This window comes from Cyprinodon tularosa, unplaced genomic scaffold (genome assembly GCF_016077235.1).
Source record: "Cyprinodon tularosa strain WSP-4 unplaced genomic scaffold, ASM1607723v1 ctg175, whole genome shotgun sequence".
Classification (NCBI taxonomy): domain Eukaryota; kingdom Metazoa; phylum Chordata; class Actinopteri; order Cyprinodontiformes; family Cyprinodontidae; genus Cyprinodon; species Cyprinodon tularosa.
Genome location: NW_024038574.1, coordinates 902,161 through 919,603, shown reverse-complemented (window position 1 = coordinate 919,603; position 17,443 = coordinate 902,161). Strand labels below are relative to the sequence as shown.

The 17,443-nt window shown below is 37.0% G+C and overlaps 1 protein-coding gene across 1 annotated transcript in view; it reads left to right on the top strand.

Moving 5' to 3' along the window:
• Window positions 1-8,954: 8,954 nt before the first annotated feature.
• fam135b (family with sequence similarity 135 member B) overlaps window positions 8,955-17,443 on the top strand; it is a 101,848-nt gene continuing 93,359 nt past the window's right edge. The window contains exon 1 of the mRNA XM_038281754.1: window positions 8,955-9,172. The gene's annotated coding sequence lies outside the window, so the exon portion shown is untranslated. The remainder of the gene's footprint in view (window positions 9,173-17,443) is intronic.

The following is a 17,443-nucleotide window of genomic DNA, read 5'->3' as shown; positions in this document are numbered from 1 at the left end:
GGAGAGGATTGTGAAACAAAACCCATTCAAAAATGTGGGGGAGATTCACAAAGAGTGGACTGCAGCTGGAGTGAGTGCTTCAAGAACCACCACACACAGACGTATGAAAGACATGGGTTTCTGCTGTCGCATTCCTTGTGTCAAGCCACTCTTGAACCACAGACAGCGTCAGAAGCGTCTTGCCTGGGCTAAAGAGAAACAGGACTGGACTGCTGGTGAGTGGTCCAAAGTCATGTTCTCTGATGAAAGTAAATTTTGCATTTCCTTTGGAAATCAAGGTCCCAGAGTCTGGAGGAAAAGAAGAGAGGCACTTCATCCACGTTGCTTGAAGTCCAGTGTAAAGTTTCCACAGTCAGTGATGGTTTGGGGTGCCATGTCATCTGCTGGTGTTGGTCCATTGTGTTTTCTGAGGTCCAGGGTCAACGCAGCCACATACCAGGAAGTTTTAGAGCACTTCATGCTTCCTGCAGCTGACCAACTTTTTGGAGATGCAGATTTCATTTTCCAACAGGACTTGGCACCTGCACACAGTGCCAAAGCTACCAGTACCTGGTTGAAGGACCATGGTATCCCTGTTCTTAATTGGCCAGCAAACTCTCCTGACCTTAACCCCATAGAAAAACTATGGGGTATTGTGAAGAAGAAGATGCAATACACCAGACCCAACAATTCAGAAGAGCTAAAAGCCACTATTAGAGCAACCTGGGCTATCATAACACCTGAGCAGTGCCACAGACTGATCGACTCCATGCCACGCCGCATTGCTGCAGTAATACAGGCCAAAGGAGGCCCAACTAAATACTGAGTGCTGTACATGCTCATACTTTTCATGTTCATACTTTTCAGTTGGCCAACATTTCTATAAATCCTTTGTTTTTATTGGTCTTCAGTAATATTCTAATTTTCTGATATGATGAATTTGAGATTTTCATTTGTTGTCATTTGTAATCATCAAAATTAAACAAAATAAACATCTGAAATATATGAGTTTGTATGTAATGTATGAATATAATATACAAGTTTCACTTTTTAAATGGAATTACTGAAATCAATCTACTTTTTCATGATATTCTAATTTTATGACCAGCACCTGTAAGACTTTGATTCTGATGACCCTGATTCAACCCTCGTCTATCCTCTTCTCCACCATCCTCTTCAAGCTCAATCTGGCTCCTTCTCCATGCTGCTGCTTGCCCGTATTGAAGTAAAACCCTGGACTCATACTGCTTTCACAAGGCATCCGCAGCCAGTCAGAACATGCCATGTTGAGCCTGGTTCTGCCAAAGATTTCTACCAAATGGGAGTTTTTTCTCTCCACTGTCACTCTATGCTTGCTCTTCATGAAGATTCATACGAACCTACGCCTTGTTCCAGCTGGCTTTCATCTTCATACCCACTCATTCAGCAGTTCATGAATGTAATCAAAGTAAAATGTATTATTATGTACCCTGCTAGGACCCGAACACCAAATTCTTAAAATATTGTTTGAATAAAACTCTTCTAAATGCCAATTCTCTTTCTGTGAGTTTTTTTTTTAGGTTGAATTGTTTAATATACGAGTCAAGGGTGAGCTCTTGTTTTGGGCACAAAGTGAAGACAGTGTGATCTAAAAAAGGCAATTTTAATCAATCAATCAATTAAAAACTTTTTCCAGACACATGGTCCATAAAAAACAAAAACAACAATAAAAAGACACACTCAAAGTAGGATTCTCGTTCAAATTGAAAACAATTACAAAACATAAAAGTTAATTTAAAGGGGAAGTTTACATAAAATGACAATATAAAATGTGTAAAAAGTTTATAAAAAAACAAACAACCTAGTGGTAATGGCAAAGAGCTTGGAATCCTGAGGTTCTCAGTTTGGGCCCCACTCCCACAGACTGCCACTGTGGGTACCTGAGCAAAACCCTTAACCCCACACTGCTCCCCTGACGCCACACGATGGCAGCCCACTGCTCCCTAAGGGGATGGGTTAAATGCAGAGGTTAATTTCTCTAATGTGAGATCAATAAAGTTCAGCTACTATTATTAATTTGCATGTTTTCTAAACCAAGACCAGGCTTTGTTTGGGCTAACCTATAAAGCTCAACACTAACTTTGACATTTTAGATCAAAAAACCTTCCTGGATGGGAAATGAAACATCTTCAAACTTGAAAAGAAAAATTCCAGTGGATTGTTTTTAACTTTTTTGGAACGACTACTGTATGACCTGGATGACTAAGAAGCTTCATCAGCATAACATAACAAATGTTTACCTAACATAATAGATGAGCTGTCCTGAACTCTAGCGTTAGCATTGCACATCTCGCTCTAAGCATCTCTGGATTGTATGTTGCATCGCTAGTACCAACTGATATGATAGAGTAACTACAGATAGATTGCAAGACATTTATTCAAACCTCAGTTCCTCTACTTCCTGTTTTTTGCAGTAAATTGTAATGTCAGCCTTTGATGGTAATTATGCCCTAATCCCTTATTAAATAGCTCCAAAGACCCAGCGCCTTGAGAGAAGATCAAATATCCATTTCTACTCCAACAATAAATAATCCTGCTTTTCCCCCAGGTTCCTCGGACCCTGGTTTTCAACAATATTGTAACAAGAACATAAAATCCCTTAGTGACCTAGTTGCAGATCATAAACTAATGTCATTTGAACAGCTTGCTAACATTTACAAGCTCTCCAAACAGGAATTCTCCCCTTTCTTGCAAATAAGGCATTATATTACTCAGAGCACAACCCTTATCGACCACCCTGAAACATTTGTTGTTGAGAAAATTCTGTTTGATTAAAAAGTAAAAGTGTCTATGAGCTCACTTTAGCATACACTGAGCGGAGTTTGAGCTACTGATGTGCGGAGGGTCAGGGGTGTGTGGGGGAGGGAGTTTTCTGTAACCATAGATGAGGACAAGTGGGATACTATCTGGTCTTGCAAAAGGGATTTCAGTTTGTACTCGGACAAGAGAAATACAACTTAAGATTTTACATAGACTACATATCTCACCCCATCGTTGCAGCCTCTTTAACCGCTCCCTTTCCCCTCTCTGTTTCAAGTGCAAAATTGATGTGGGAACTCTAACTCACTGTCTCTGGACTTGTAACAAACTTCAAAGATACTGGGCTGAAATTACAAGTGAAATGGTGAAGCTTTTTCATATTGATTTAGAAATGGACCCTACGCCCTTGATTCTGGGTCTGCCATGTGCCTGTCTGAAAACAGTGGCAAACAAAAGACTGTACAATATCTTAACCTTTGCAGCTAGAAAATATATTATTGTGCAATGGTTCAGTGACAAAGTTCCTTCTGGCTGTGGTTGGCGTAAATTTATTTTTGAACTATTTCCTCTGGAATATCCAACAAATATTGCATCACAGTGAAGACCGGTTTTACAGAGTATGGTGCCAATTTTTGGACTATATTGGACCGGACCTCTGCTCCACACTATTACCGTAAGTGGCTTGCTGTTGGCCTGAACAGTATATGTGCATTATAAGACTGATGCTGATGAAGGTTCTCAGTCATCCAGGTCATAGTCATTCCGTAAAAATTCAAAAAATATCCACTGGACTTGGTTTCCATGATTTGAAGACGTTTCACAACCTCTCCAGGAAGCTTTCTCAATTCAAATGAGAAAGCTTTCTCAACTCACATTTAAATTGAGAAAGCTTCCTGGAGAGTTGGCGAAACGTCTTCAAATCTTGGAAACCAAGTCCAGTGGATATTTTTTGAATTTTTACGGAAATATAAGACTGATTTACCACATTTTGCACCATGTTATATTTTCATCTACTATTTAAGAGCTGTCATGTAGGTTTCTTGTTTGTTCTGTGTCTAATATGATAGACACTGTTTGTTGAAACACCGAAAAAACTATAAAAAAAATAGCTCCAATGGATTTAAATATATGTAAGTTTCCTTCTTTTTTTGTTAAAACAATTTACTCAAAGTTCCAATGAAGTTTGTTTCATAACCACATAATCCTAAAAGATTTTATAATAGGATGAATAAAAATCATAAAAGTTTAAAAATAAACCATGAATCATCAATGCAGTTTGCTAGATTATGCATTTGCTATCATGGCTGTTTTAAGAGCTGTGTCCTCACGGCACAGCCACTAAAACTTTGAGCATTTTGGTTCCCTCATCCTGGCAACTGTCTTAAGCTGGAGGGGGAAAATAAATCAATGAAGCTCCCATTTTAATCAAGAGTGCTTGGAGCTTATGGCCAAATGTCCTGAAAGAAAAGAAGCAATTGATTTTGTTTTTGATTTTTTTAAAAGGTGAGTCTTAGAACAAAAAGTGAGGCTTTTTCCAGCAGCCCTGGCTGGTGAATTAGGGTTGAAGAAAGACCTCAGGGAGAAAAAGCAGTACTGGAAACAGACACACTGTTACCATAGCCAGCAGCTTACATGTCATGAACATTTATATTCGTTTGTTACATAATCCTCCCTGCCCCCTTCATGTGACAAGTGATTAGTCTGAGAGGAGTCATTTAACCATGACAGATGGCATTTTAATTGCTCCACATGATTGTCAGGAACAAATGACAAAGCGGTTGGTTACTTTGCTTTGATTGTGTCCATAACAACTGAAGAAACTGAAAAAAAGTCCTTTAGAATCTTCAAAAATAAAAAAGGAGCACATAGTTGAATATTAAATGCTGTTATAAATAATTGTAATCATTTTTCTCAGAGTAGAAAATCATTCCCAGCCAAATAGTTGCTCTTTGAAAAATGTATTTCCATTAAACTCAAAGGTCACAGCTTTTTTTTAGTAAAAATAACACATCAACCAAACATCTGGAGTGGTCCAGAATCAAAGTATTAATTTTACAGAAAAACCCCCAACAACATATACCATATAAATAGCAATTTTATAAATTTTGAATGATTAAAATATTTAACTCTGGTTATCATGATAACTTTGACTCAAATGGGTTGATATTTTCAACCTAGTATTTCAATGAAGTCATGCGAAAAAAAGCAAAACATCGGTCAAGCTTTTGAGGGTTAGTTCTTACTTAATGAAGCAACACAGAAGTTGTGGCTTTTTCTCTGAACCACTGAGTTAAATGTTTGCTTAACAAACCAAAGGTTAGAATTAGCATTATGGAGCAGCAGCTGGCCATTGCATTGCAGGCTATTCTCCAACTCTGCAGAATCTGTTTGTTCAATCTCTAACGTTCTGCTCTCTCTGCTTTTTCTCTTAGTAGCTTTGCCTCGTCTGTTCCTGTTTGGCTGTGACTCCATCCTGGAGAGAAATATCAGCTGTGCTGCTGCCATCAACACCTTTGTTTATAGATGTTGGAGCTCGGCCTGTTTTTCAGTGTAGTCCTGTTTCTCTGACTGTGAGTGGCTGGATGTATTCTCTTCATCCCCTGACATGGGATGAATTGGCGCTATGGACATAAACTAAATTGAATTGAATTAACAAAAGAAGCCAAATGACCCTCCATTCCAAAGGGGAGGACCCGTTCGTCCATTTCAATTTGCATGTTTTCTAAACAAAAACAAGGTTTTTTTGGGCTACTCTATAAAGCCTCATACTCAACGCTATTTCTAAAATTTTTAATTGAAAAAGCTTCCTGGGTTGGAAGTGAAATGTCTTCAAACTTGGAAACGAAGTCTAGTGGATTGCTTTTTAACTTTTTTGGGAAGCAGCTGGCCAGCATGAGTGGACCACTTACATTATAATCAAATCTGCCCTCTGCATTCAGCCCATTCCTTGGGAAGCAGTAAGCAGACTGCAGCACCCAGGAGGCACTGTGGTGTCGTAGGTCCTGCTCAGGGAGCCATAGGCTCAATTTGAATGCATCACTAAAGCCACAGCCGAACTGCATCCAGAGTCACCATAATGACCTGCAGATTGGGAGCAGGTGTGAACAGAGGAGTCTAGAAGGGAGCTAAGGAAAAGGAGACTGACACAAGAGGGCAAGAGAGGGCAAAAAGGATATAACTAAGAACTCAGATACAATCAAAAATAACTAGAATAACACAAAATAAAACAATGAAAACTCAAAGATAAAACTTAAACAGAAAAGAAACCATGACACTTACCTCAAAGAGAACAGTGCATACACACACTATTGCATAGTGACACGTGAAAATGTTTGTACCTTTATATATTTTGGGTTTTATAACAGAGAGCTTCAGCCATTTGTTAATATCTTTACGGATAGCTTTAGTTTTACATTTGAGCGACATAATTCCTCTCTGTTTCTGTCGTGTAATGATGCATGTAAGACTGAAGGCTGGAGTCTGGAGCTCCTATCCTACCCTGGATAGAGTTCTTATTGTTGGGTTATTGCTAAAGGTGAAGGGATTGTAAGTAGGAGCTTCAATTTGTCGTATTTGGAAGAATCCATAATCTGAGGTCTTGATCGAAAATCTCGTAGATCATACCAGACCCAACATGCCCTGCTGTCTCACCATTACTTCTCCACATACAACCAGATGGCTGTTTTACATTGCAACCACAAGCCTATTGTAATTTATTATAATTCGTTGTGTTAGGTTACCCCCAAAGAAGCCCAGATTTATTAAGTTCACGATCAATGTTTGTAAATATATTCATAAATACAATTTTGCAAAGTGTCTCATTTTTGTTGAGTGTGTTTTTCTTCTCTGATGTAAGATATAATCAAATGGTCATGGGTAAAAAACTACTAGTATATTATAAAATAGAAATATATTCTCCTTAACATTTTACATTTAAATGGAAACACCATTGTTACACTGAAATATGGTGGAAGTTGGTTGTAGTTTAATGAAAGGGATAAATGCAGGGTAAGGAAACTTTAAAATAATACAATTACAGCACTGGACCCATGAAGCTGGTCCTGGTCCCTGTTAAAGCTACAGTGTGTAATAATTACAGGGATATACAGTCAGAAATGTAATATATTATACATAACTATGTTATTTATCATCATCTACGAGCTCAGCCTCTTAACCTTAATATTTGCGTTGCCTTAGAATTCGTTATTTATAATTACATAGGAGCGGGTCTCGCAGCCATGGAGGCAGACATCTTTGCGCTACGGCAGCGCAGAGCCAACAAACTAGCGATTGCGAGATCGCCCATTACGCTCGAAAGTAACTACGGCAAGTTGAGAGAGATGAACTGAGACGGTACTGAAATCTATACCCTACACAGACTAATTAAATACTATCTGTAAAATTATCTATGTAAACAAACCTCATCACTTGAGAAGGTAGGTGATGCGGACGTCGTGGAAGACATTTTGTCCCGTAACGCTCGCCGTATTGTTGGGGGGGAGAAGCGGTGGGGGGGAGATGTTCATGTTGCTGCGGTCTGCAGTCTGGACGTTAGATGTCACTGAAAATTACACACTGTAGCTTTAAGGCCAACTGTTCTGAAAAAAAAATAAATACAATGCAATAATCTAAATATAAGACAAAATAACTGTATAATGCAAAATAATTGTTTTTTCCATTGATTCCAGTGGGCAAGTAAGATAACTTGTCAATAGTGATCTATGTTGTCTTGACTAAGTGCATTATACTTGATTATTTCATTGGCAGATAATCCTATTTGCATGTTCAAATTAAGGGTGAAGTATTTTGATTGGTTAACCTATCCCTTCTACAGGACATAGTAGTGTTTTCACATTAGTGGCCTCATACTTCCTCAATAAAGCTACTGTCCACCATTACAATACTTCTATAGCTGGCTAAACCCTCCCAGGAGTGAAAAAAGAAGCAGCCAATTTAATATACGACATTACATGCATTTCAATCTTATTTTTGGTGACTATGATGTAGCCAGTGTGAGACCAATTTAATATCGTAATTTGTGCAATTTAATACTTTTGCCTTGATAATATACCCTTAACAATAACTTAATGAATAGAGGATCATAGTTTCTGTTAGAGCAGAAATCTGCAACCTTAGCTTTTGGCTCATTTAGTATTCTTAATGATGCACTCTTACCCTGGGGTATCAAACAGACGTATAATAATAAAAAGATCTTGATCATTATTTTCATTTATATAGATGTAGCTTTTGTACATGTTTGGTTCCCTACATATAATCCAACTGTGCTCCATGGCATCCTGGATTATTCAGTTTTTGCACAATTTATTCTCAGCACACTTTCTCTATTTATTGATCGTACCCTTCTCTTGTTATATAACAGATTTTTTTCATTAACTCCTTGCAAGCAGTCACACGACCCAACGTGACATCCTTGGTTTGTTATCACAACACTCATTCTTCCGTCTCTCAGCACGGTCATTCCTGTTGAATTACCCTCTTCTCTTTTTTTGTTTATTAAACTTTATTTAGAGCTTTGCACTTAATAAAAATATAATATTTTCAACAAATACTGTACATTATTTACAATACATGCAATATATAGATGTACAATATAAAAATGACAAAATAAAATATGAAAAAAACACTGTACAAATATGCCTTTGAACTGCAACCAATCTAATATATATACATCTGTGTATATATATGTAAATATACATATATATATATATATATATATATACAAATATATACATTTTTAGACAGAAAAAATAATTAGGAAATATAGTTATAGTCGATTAATTACAAATATTTCATTGTATTTACTATTATATTTTACATGGGCAGTTCGACACTGAATAAAGATGCAGTTTAATATCCATTATGATGGGGGGTGTAAGGTCGAGCTCTGACGTCAGCTCGACCTGCCTGACGCGCACATCACCGTCCATCAGCAGGCAATAATAATAATAATAATAATAATAATAATAATAATAATAATAATAATAATAATAATAATAATAATAATAATAATAATAATAATAATAATATTGATCGGAATTGCTGATCTGCTGCATTCAGCATGTTTGGATGTAGACGCTGCGTTAAACCCAGAGAGTCACTGCGCGTCGCAACGCTGCCGCACTTCCCGAAATTAAGAGAGAGAGAGAAACGAGCGAGAGAAAAGAGAGAGAGAGACGGAGCTGAAGCGGATAGAGCAGCGGAGAGGGGCTGCAGAACACACAGAACGAATATATAACCATGGCAACAGCAGCAGCAGCATCACAGGCACGAGACGCTGGGATATAACGCTGCATCTTTCTATCCGCAAACAGCGGCTGAACTCCGATGAAGGACTCGCGCTGGACCCAAAGCCTCTGCAGACATCACTGCTAAGGTGAGGCTGCTTCATTCTCCCTGACACCCTCTTCCTCCTCTCACTCCTCTTCCTCCTGCCCTTGCGGGATGCCTTTCGTCTGGATGTGGAGGAAACAAATCTTATTGTCATTTTAAAGGGAGATGTGTTTCACTGGAGAAATGGTTTCTTTTGCTGCTTCTATGCATCTTTGTCTGACCTGTTGTGTCAGAGACCAAAAACACACAGAAGAATAAATAAAATCATGTATAAGTTTGGAAGCAAAATCGGTTTATGAAGAGTTTGCAATGAATCCTGTGACCTGATATGTCCTCATTCATGTTTTAAAGAGGTGAAACTGTTGGTAAAAGCTCTGCACAACCTGTGCTCTCCAGGTTGACTTACTCTCTCTGATGGTGTCATTTAAAACAGAACCATGGTGTCTACTGCAAACAAAGACAAAGGTCAGGAGCTGTGTTTTTGGCCCAGTCTGTCAACACGGGTGAACACAGGCCGATAGATTTTAAAGCTACACCAGACATTTCTGGGAACTTGATCAAACTAAGTTTGAATCCTATAAAATATTTCAGTTTTATATATCTTAGGAGTGTTTACTTGTATTCTGCATGAACGCTGCATGCATCTATGGAGTGAACACTAATCCATTATTGTTGCAAAGAGCATATCTTGTTTTTCCTCTCCACTGTCGGTAAAAGCATGCTTAGTGCTACGGATTGCATTCGAGTTAATGAGTCGATGGTTTTCCTTAGATAGAAAACTTTGAATTAATATAACTGTATGATCTGGTGAACTGTGAAGTACCTTGAGATGACATGTGGTGTGAATTGGCGCTGTAGAAATAAACTGAATTGAATTGAGTAACTTTGCTATTTAATTAGAGTTTTTTTTCATGTGATCTAGGCATATTTTTGTCATAATGTCCTGACTGTTTGTATTAATGAATTCCAACTTGGCTAGCTTCATTGTTTAGTTTACTTTATAGTTACATGGTTAGCTAAAGCTAACGTTAAAAGCTTGGAGATGGATTTACTGTAATGGGGATGGGCAACTCTATGGGGTAAATTAAGTTTCATTCTTTTTGAAAGCAAACAATGCAATTTAGAAATAGAAAAAAAAAAGCATACCGCTTTGTAAATAGAAATTTTAAAAAAGCAATCCAAAATTGAAACTTTAATATTAACTTTGCTGTCTTCTCATAATTTGTTTTGTTTCTTTTTTTACTGATTACTTTTCTTTTTTACTGTTTTTAAACATTCAAATTTAAATTTCCCATTTTTTTCTTCACCAGGTTAAGGTTCATGAATAGTATTCTTTTCAAATTGCATTTTACAGATCAGATCCTCTTCCCTTCTGGGGCCGGGCTTTCCTCTGTGAGGAGTGAAAGTGGATTTTATCGGTCTTCATGGGGCATGAAGTAAAAAGAATTTGATCTGTAAAATTCAATTTGAAAAGAAGGGAATTTGGAAAACTCAATCTAAAAAAGAGCAATATAAAAAAATAAAATAAAATCTGTAAAAAAGGGAAAAACAAATAAAAAAGCATTTGAAAACTAAAATCTAAGAAAAAAGCAAAGTAAACACCATCAACACCTCATGGACAGAACCACCTTCCCACTGCACCTACAAATCTACTGATGTTGGTAACTTGTGTTTTAAGAGATAAATGTTCACAGATAGGTTGGCTTTCTGATAGAAACTGCTGTTTACTTTGAAATCAACTCTTTGAATTAAACACCTTGATTAACAGCGAACCTTTCGAGGAAATAACTCTCACAAAGTTGAATTAGACAAAACATTGAATCAACACCATACTTTCAACATACAATTTAATTCCAGTTTATTTATATATCTATATAGCACAAATTCACAGCACATATCATCTCAAGACAATATGGTCAGATCATTCAGTAGGGGTGTAAAAAATAATCGTTTTGTATCGATGCATCGATTCAACAGCCGACGATCCGATGCATCGACGTGTCCGCAAGAGAATCGATTCATGTTTTTTTCTTCTCCGGTCTATTTTCATCCATTTGCTCCTGGACGTAATTCAGACTCCCATGCTGCGGTGGCGCTAAACCTATTTTGCCTTCCTACCTCGCTTCCTTTAGCCACGACCCTCTTTCCTCTTGCAGCATTTTTTAATGCAAGGCCTTTCAGAATCTATAATACAGAGACGTTGTTGTTTTTCAGTGAATTAAGGTTTTTTATAGGCCCAGGTGGAATAAGACTTTACTACTTCTGTTATTTGCTGTTGTTTCTCAAATAAAAAGCATAACGATATTACAGCTTCAATTGATTTATTTCAAATTTGAAACGTTGTCTAGCTTGTAAGCTAAAAAGAAATTAACCAATTAATGGAAATGAATTGTGGTGTATTCTTGAGTATCGAAAATAATTGAATCGTTGGGTGAGGAAATAGATACTGAATTGAATCGCGATGGTGATTCAATTATGGCACATATGGCACATATTTACTTCCATATGGGATTTACACCACTATTATTCAGTCTATTTGGTAAAAAGTGTCCATCTTAATTTTTCGTTTTCAGTTACCAGTTATTCTGCTTTAATATTTGGTTTATTTTCCATTATAGCAGTCTTTAGTTACTCTCTGCTGCCCCCTTGTGCTTGTTTCCTTTCCCTTTTAGCTTCCTTGTAGTTAGTTCCACTCACACCTGCTCCTTACTCAGCCTATTAGTCCATCCTTTGTTTTGTTCCCCTTATATACACCATCTCTGCAGTCACTCAGTGCTGTTCTTTGTTGTTGTTTAGTTGCTTCTTCATCTCTGGTTTCCCTCGTGAGTTTTTCCCTGATGTTGTCTAGTCTTTTGGTTCTTGTATTTTGCCTTTGTTCTTGCATCCTGTCATTGGTTTACAGGACACATACATAAAAAAATATTTATCTAATAAGAAATTAGATTTTGCCATGATTGAACAAACATATAAAAAGATGAAGATCAGGAGATATAGATTGTTTATATTGCATCCATGGCTTGTTTTTAGCTCAGAATGCTTCTCATATGGCTTAGAATTTAAGACAAAGCATTTTTCTGCCATATTGTTTACAAAAACCGGCATATTTTGTGATGTTATCAACTGAAACGGAAACAAGGTAGAATCTGCGTGGGAGGTTTTGTCTGCTCTTAAAAGACAGACACTAACACCATGAAAAATAAAGACCTGCTAATGGATGAATATCTCATTTCTTTGTATTTAAAGCCACCATTTGTTAAAATTATTGAATCACACACAAAAAAACATTGTAAAATAAAAGATAAAATGTAAGAAAGATAAAACTTTTTGGAAGACTGCATGCACAGATGGAAGGCACTCATTAATAGGTTCCCAGTGACTCAGAGTTGTAAAAACAAACAGCGTTCACATGCAGCTCTCTAGAGAACACAACAGGCCCCCTTAGCTAACAAACGTGGCATTTTAATTCTGCAGACTGGCATAAATAAAATAAAAAAACTCTGATCATATTTTAATTTTAACCGGAGATTGTAAAGATCCAGCTCCAGCTCAGCGTGCTCTGCTCACAGGGATTTGGCGCTGTGATTTACCAACACACAGCATAAAAGCACCACAGAGGATTTTAGAAAGTGCTAGATTATGCCATCACATGATTGCAGGGCTGCCTCAAAAGGTTTCTGTTAGGGCCTCTGCATATCCGCTTCCAGCAAATCCTCTTTCAATATCCTCACTGTCATGTTGAATTTAAATTGAGAATATTCCAAAATACTCATTTGAAAGAGAAGCTGGTAGCCCCTGCCTGTCCAGGCTATTTTTAGTAACAGGCCTTTGTTTAGGCGTGCTGCAGAGGGTTTGGACACTAATGAAGGGATTAATGCTGCAGATTAATGTCAGGCCCTTTGAGTTCTGCTCATATTCATTGGTTTAAAGCAGAGGGAAGGTGGTTTCTCTCTGTATCACGGGGACACCGACGCCATAATGGCCTGTTCCCAGTCCTTCCACCGTAACCACGTTGCATCCTCATCCTTCCCTGTCAAGCCAGGAGATGTCAACCAGCGATCCCGGCAGAGCTGATGCTGACGGAAGCGACCTGAGGTGGAGGGCAGTTTGAGGGCAGCCCAAATTATTTTATTTTCCCTCTAAGGCGCTGGAAGTAGATTTACTGCGACCTCAGGACCCACAACACAACATGTCTGTGTTTGTGTGAGCCTGTGTCTGTGTGTGGCATGTGTTAAATAGAATTCAGACAACAGATGCTGGTTGCAATTACAGCTGTTTAAAGATTTGCTGAAAAACAAGAAAGAAACATTAAGCTTTTTAAAGTGTTTAAAGAGAAGAATCAAAGCATTAGTTACTGTATGTTGCAGGTTATGCATATATATATATATATATATATATATATATATATATATATATATATATATATATATATATATATATATATATATATATATATATATATATATATATAGGCAGGGGCGGAGCTAGAAGGGGCACCAGGGGTGGCCTCATTTTTAATCAGCACCAATATGGCGAAAATTTCAGTGATGATAATGTTTTTCTTATTCAGAGGATATTTTGAACAAAAGTTCAAAGTATTTAATTATTCCATCTCAGTGTTAAACTTAACAAACCACATAGCATTTCCTGTCTTCCTGTTGCTATCTAGATTTCAAAGTAAAAGCATACGTAGAAAAAAACAATGTGCATCTCCATGTTTACACAAAGCATTTCTGCTTTCAGTGAGGTTTATCCACTCTAAAAAGGATCTGTGATCAATAAGGGTGTGCAAAATAATCGTCATGACGATGCATCGAGATTTTAATTTTTGTGATCTACTGCATCGATTTTTGAGGGCAAAAATCGATTATAAAAAAAAAAAAAAAGAACAAATAAAATACATGGATGGTTGGCGCACATCAGCCAAACCAAGTGGAATACAACTTCCAGTCCAGCAGATGTCGCTGCGGATGTGTTGACGCCCGCTGCTTTGTGTCACAAGCATGTCCGGCTGTGGGATACTGTGACGAGTCATATGAAATAAAGTTCCATCACATTTCAAGTCAGATGCTTGGATGCATTTTGGCTTTAAAAACAAAGAAGGTAAAAATTAAATTGATATGATGCACGACATTTGCAAAAGGGGAAATATACATTTGAATGTTTTCATTTCATTGGTTTAAAGGCACTGCATGAAAAGTGGGATTTTCGTCAATATACGGCACTGTAGATTGTCGTGGAACTTCAGGTTAGCGGCAGTTTACGGCAATTTGCAACCTTCGCCGAAAACTCCCGGAAATTGTCAGAAATTGACGTGGAATTTCTTAGGCAGTGTTCCCCCCATGCCTCCCCCCCATGGAATTCTAGGGGAGGCTTTAACATGTAAATGAACATGCTGTGAGCTATACAAATGCAAACCAGGTAAGAAAATCTCTGATACAAAGAGATCAGGTATAGCCTCTTACATTTTAGGTTGAATTGATTTATTTAATTAAAGTATAGAGACCAAAACAGATCTTTAGCTGACAGAGCAATACATTTAGAGCAGTAATTTTTTTTTTTTATTTGCATTTAAGATAAAAAATAAAATGTTGTCTGTCAATATGCTCAATTCACAATTACTTAAGTGGAAAAGTTTCAAGAAATGATTCTGAGATGATTCACTTTATAACATGGCGCATTATCCTGTTGGAAGTAGCCATCAGAAGATTGGTACACTGTGGTCATAAGGACATAGGTCAGCATGCTAAATTGGTTTTAAGTGGCCCAAAGTGTGGCAATAAATATCCCCCAAATAGATGGTAGAAATAGATCAGGCTCAGTATAGCCTAATTATAGACTCTTACATTTTAGCTTGAATTGATTTATTTAATTAAAGTACGCTAGATTACTGTGTATGCAAATGTTATGTAAAAAAAAAATACACAAAATAATTTACTTCAAAAATTAGTTTTAATCAGAATCAGTTGGCTGTAATGGTTAATTTTTTTTTTTTAGATTTCCACTTTTTTTTTTTTTTTTGTTATTGAATATATAAGAAAACAATAACAATCTCAAATAACAAGTCAATAACCAATATTTCAATACAAGAAGAAATATCACAACTCCTGCTTTTGAAAAATAAAATTAAATGCACAGGCTGGAACAAAGTATAAAATAAAATAAATAAAAATAAATAAAATAATAATAGTAGTTAAAGTAAATTAATCAGTGGGGACTACCAACTGAAATTCTTCAATTAACTCAAACAATTTAATTGCATTTAAATTCTGCATCTTTCTCAGACATCTTTTGAAAAGGGAAAGTTCATTTTTGAGAGCAGAGATTGAGAGGGAGCATTTTGCATAGCGACATTTATGGATATAATACTTTGTTACAATTATTAGAATATTGATTAAAAATTCCATTTTTTTTTCTTTAATGGATAAACCGAATTGAATGTTTTGCCAGGAAATAAAATCTAAATTTATTGTTTTAGAAGACAGAAAGGTTCGAAGTTGATCCCATAAGTTTAATACTTCTTTACATTCATAAAAAAGATGTTTAGTTGTTTCCAATTGAGTTGTACAAAAGCCACAATTCTCAACATTAAACTTAAATCTCTCTCTTAAAAACTCATTTGAAGGATATATGTTATTTATTATTTTAAATTGTAATTCTTTATATTTAGGAGGAATTGGGAATTTCAAATAATTTGTCCTAATTTTGACTATCATAGATTTCTTAAAAATTTGTAAGAGAGCTGTGCTTTTTGTTCTTCCTGGGTACATATTATTTATAGAATATTCATTCAAAAACTTGTTGTTGCATTTATTATCTCTAATGTCCACCTGCTCAAATTCAATCTTATGGAGACAAACAATTGCAATTGCAAACAATTTATAGGAGCGACGCGAGCTCTACTCGCGAGTCCTTCCGTATAACAATGACGTCGTATGTGATTGGAGGAGCCTGATGAGCCTTCGGCCCCATCGTCCAATCACGTGTGAGCTTTTGTGCACTACGACTTCTCGCGAGACCAGCATATTAGCAGACATGTTTGTGTTACTACACTTACCCCCAGATTCCACATACTCCGTCAGCGCTCCGCTCCGCTCCGCCCCGCTGACGTACGTCGTGCGGAGCGCTTGTCTTTCATGGAAATCAATGAGAACTGTTCCACATCCACCGCTACTCCTCCGCACGTCTCCGTCCACGTACGTCTTCTCCGTCCGTCACCGACAAATTACGGAGCCGAGCTATTTTTTGCTCCGCTCCGGTCCGGCCAAGTCAAGATCCGCAATTGCAATCACACCATACAGGAAAAAGAACATCGACAAATTCCGGTTCGTCAAATTAAAATATAGTAGCAACAGATTGGTGACTTTGCGTGGAACTGTTTATAAAGCCGTATGTTCGGAAAGGAAGCTCGAGGCGGAGAAAAAGCTAGAGAATATATATACGTATATATGTGTGTGTGTGTGTGTGTGTGTGTGTTTACATACATACAGGAGTCATGGAACTCTGCTTACAGCTCCTTCATATTTCATGTACACTAATAACTTGTGTAGGCCTACATGGTTCTGGTTGATGGCATTAAAATCATTTCTAATAGCAATAAAATAGCATTAAATTAGAGTCACCCACTCCTGTATGAACCCTGTGAGCGCTTAATTTAATATGGCATATTAAAAAAATCCCACCATCATCCAGCATATGTTCAGTTTCTGCCCAAATATATAAATATATATTTGTAGATTTTTGTAACAGAGATAAGGTTAATTCAAAACTGCTTTTTTTTAATGAACTTGTTCTCTACAACTCAGCATCTCTTTTCATTCCTGTAATAAGAAGTTTCTTTTGAATGGATTTGATTAAACTTTAAGTCCCTCGGTATAAAATAAATATTTTAATGGAGATGAGAAATCTGCTTCCTGGTTGGTGAATAACCAATAGTTTGGATCCAATCATTTAAATAAACGTTTTTTTTTTTTTTAGATATTTATATATATTTATAGATATTTTTTAGATAATATCTGACGAAATTGTTTTTAGAAGCATTTTTATTAAAGAATCATAAATGCAACGATAAACATATTTAATTAATTTTAGTGCCAATTAAGGCCTTGATTAAAAAAAGAATTAGGAATTGTAATTATTTTTAATGATCCGCGGAAACCCTGGTTCATCTGGCGCATGCCCTCTATGATCTCCAAGGAACTCGGAGCGGAGTGGACGGAGCAACAGCGGCGGCTGTAGGCTTTGCTTTGTGCAGGCGGTCTGCAGCGCAGCGGGGCGGAGCGGAGCGGAGCGCAGACGGAGTATGTGGGATTTCGGG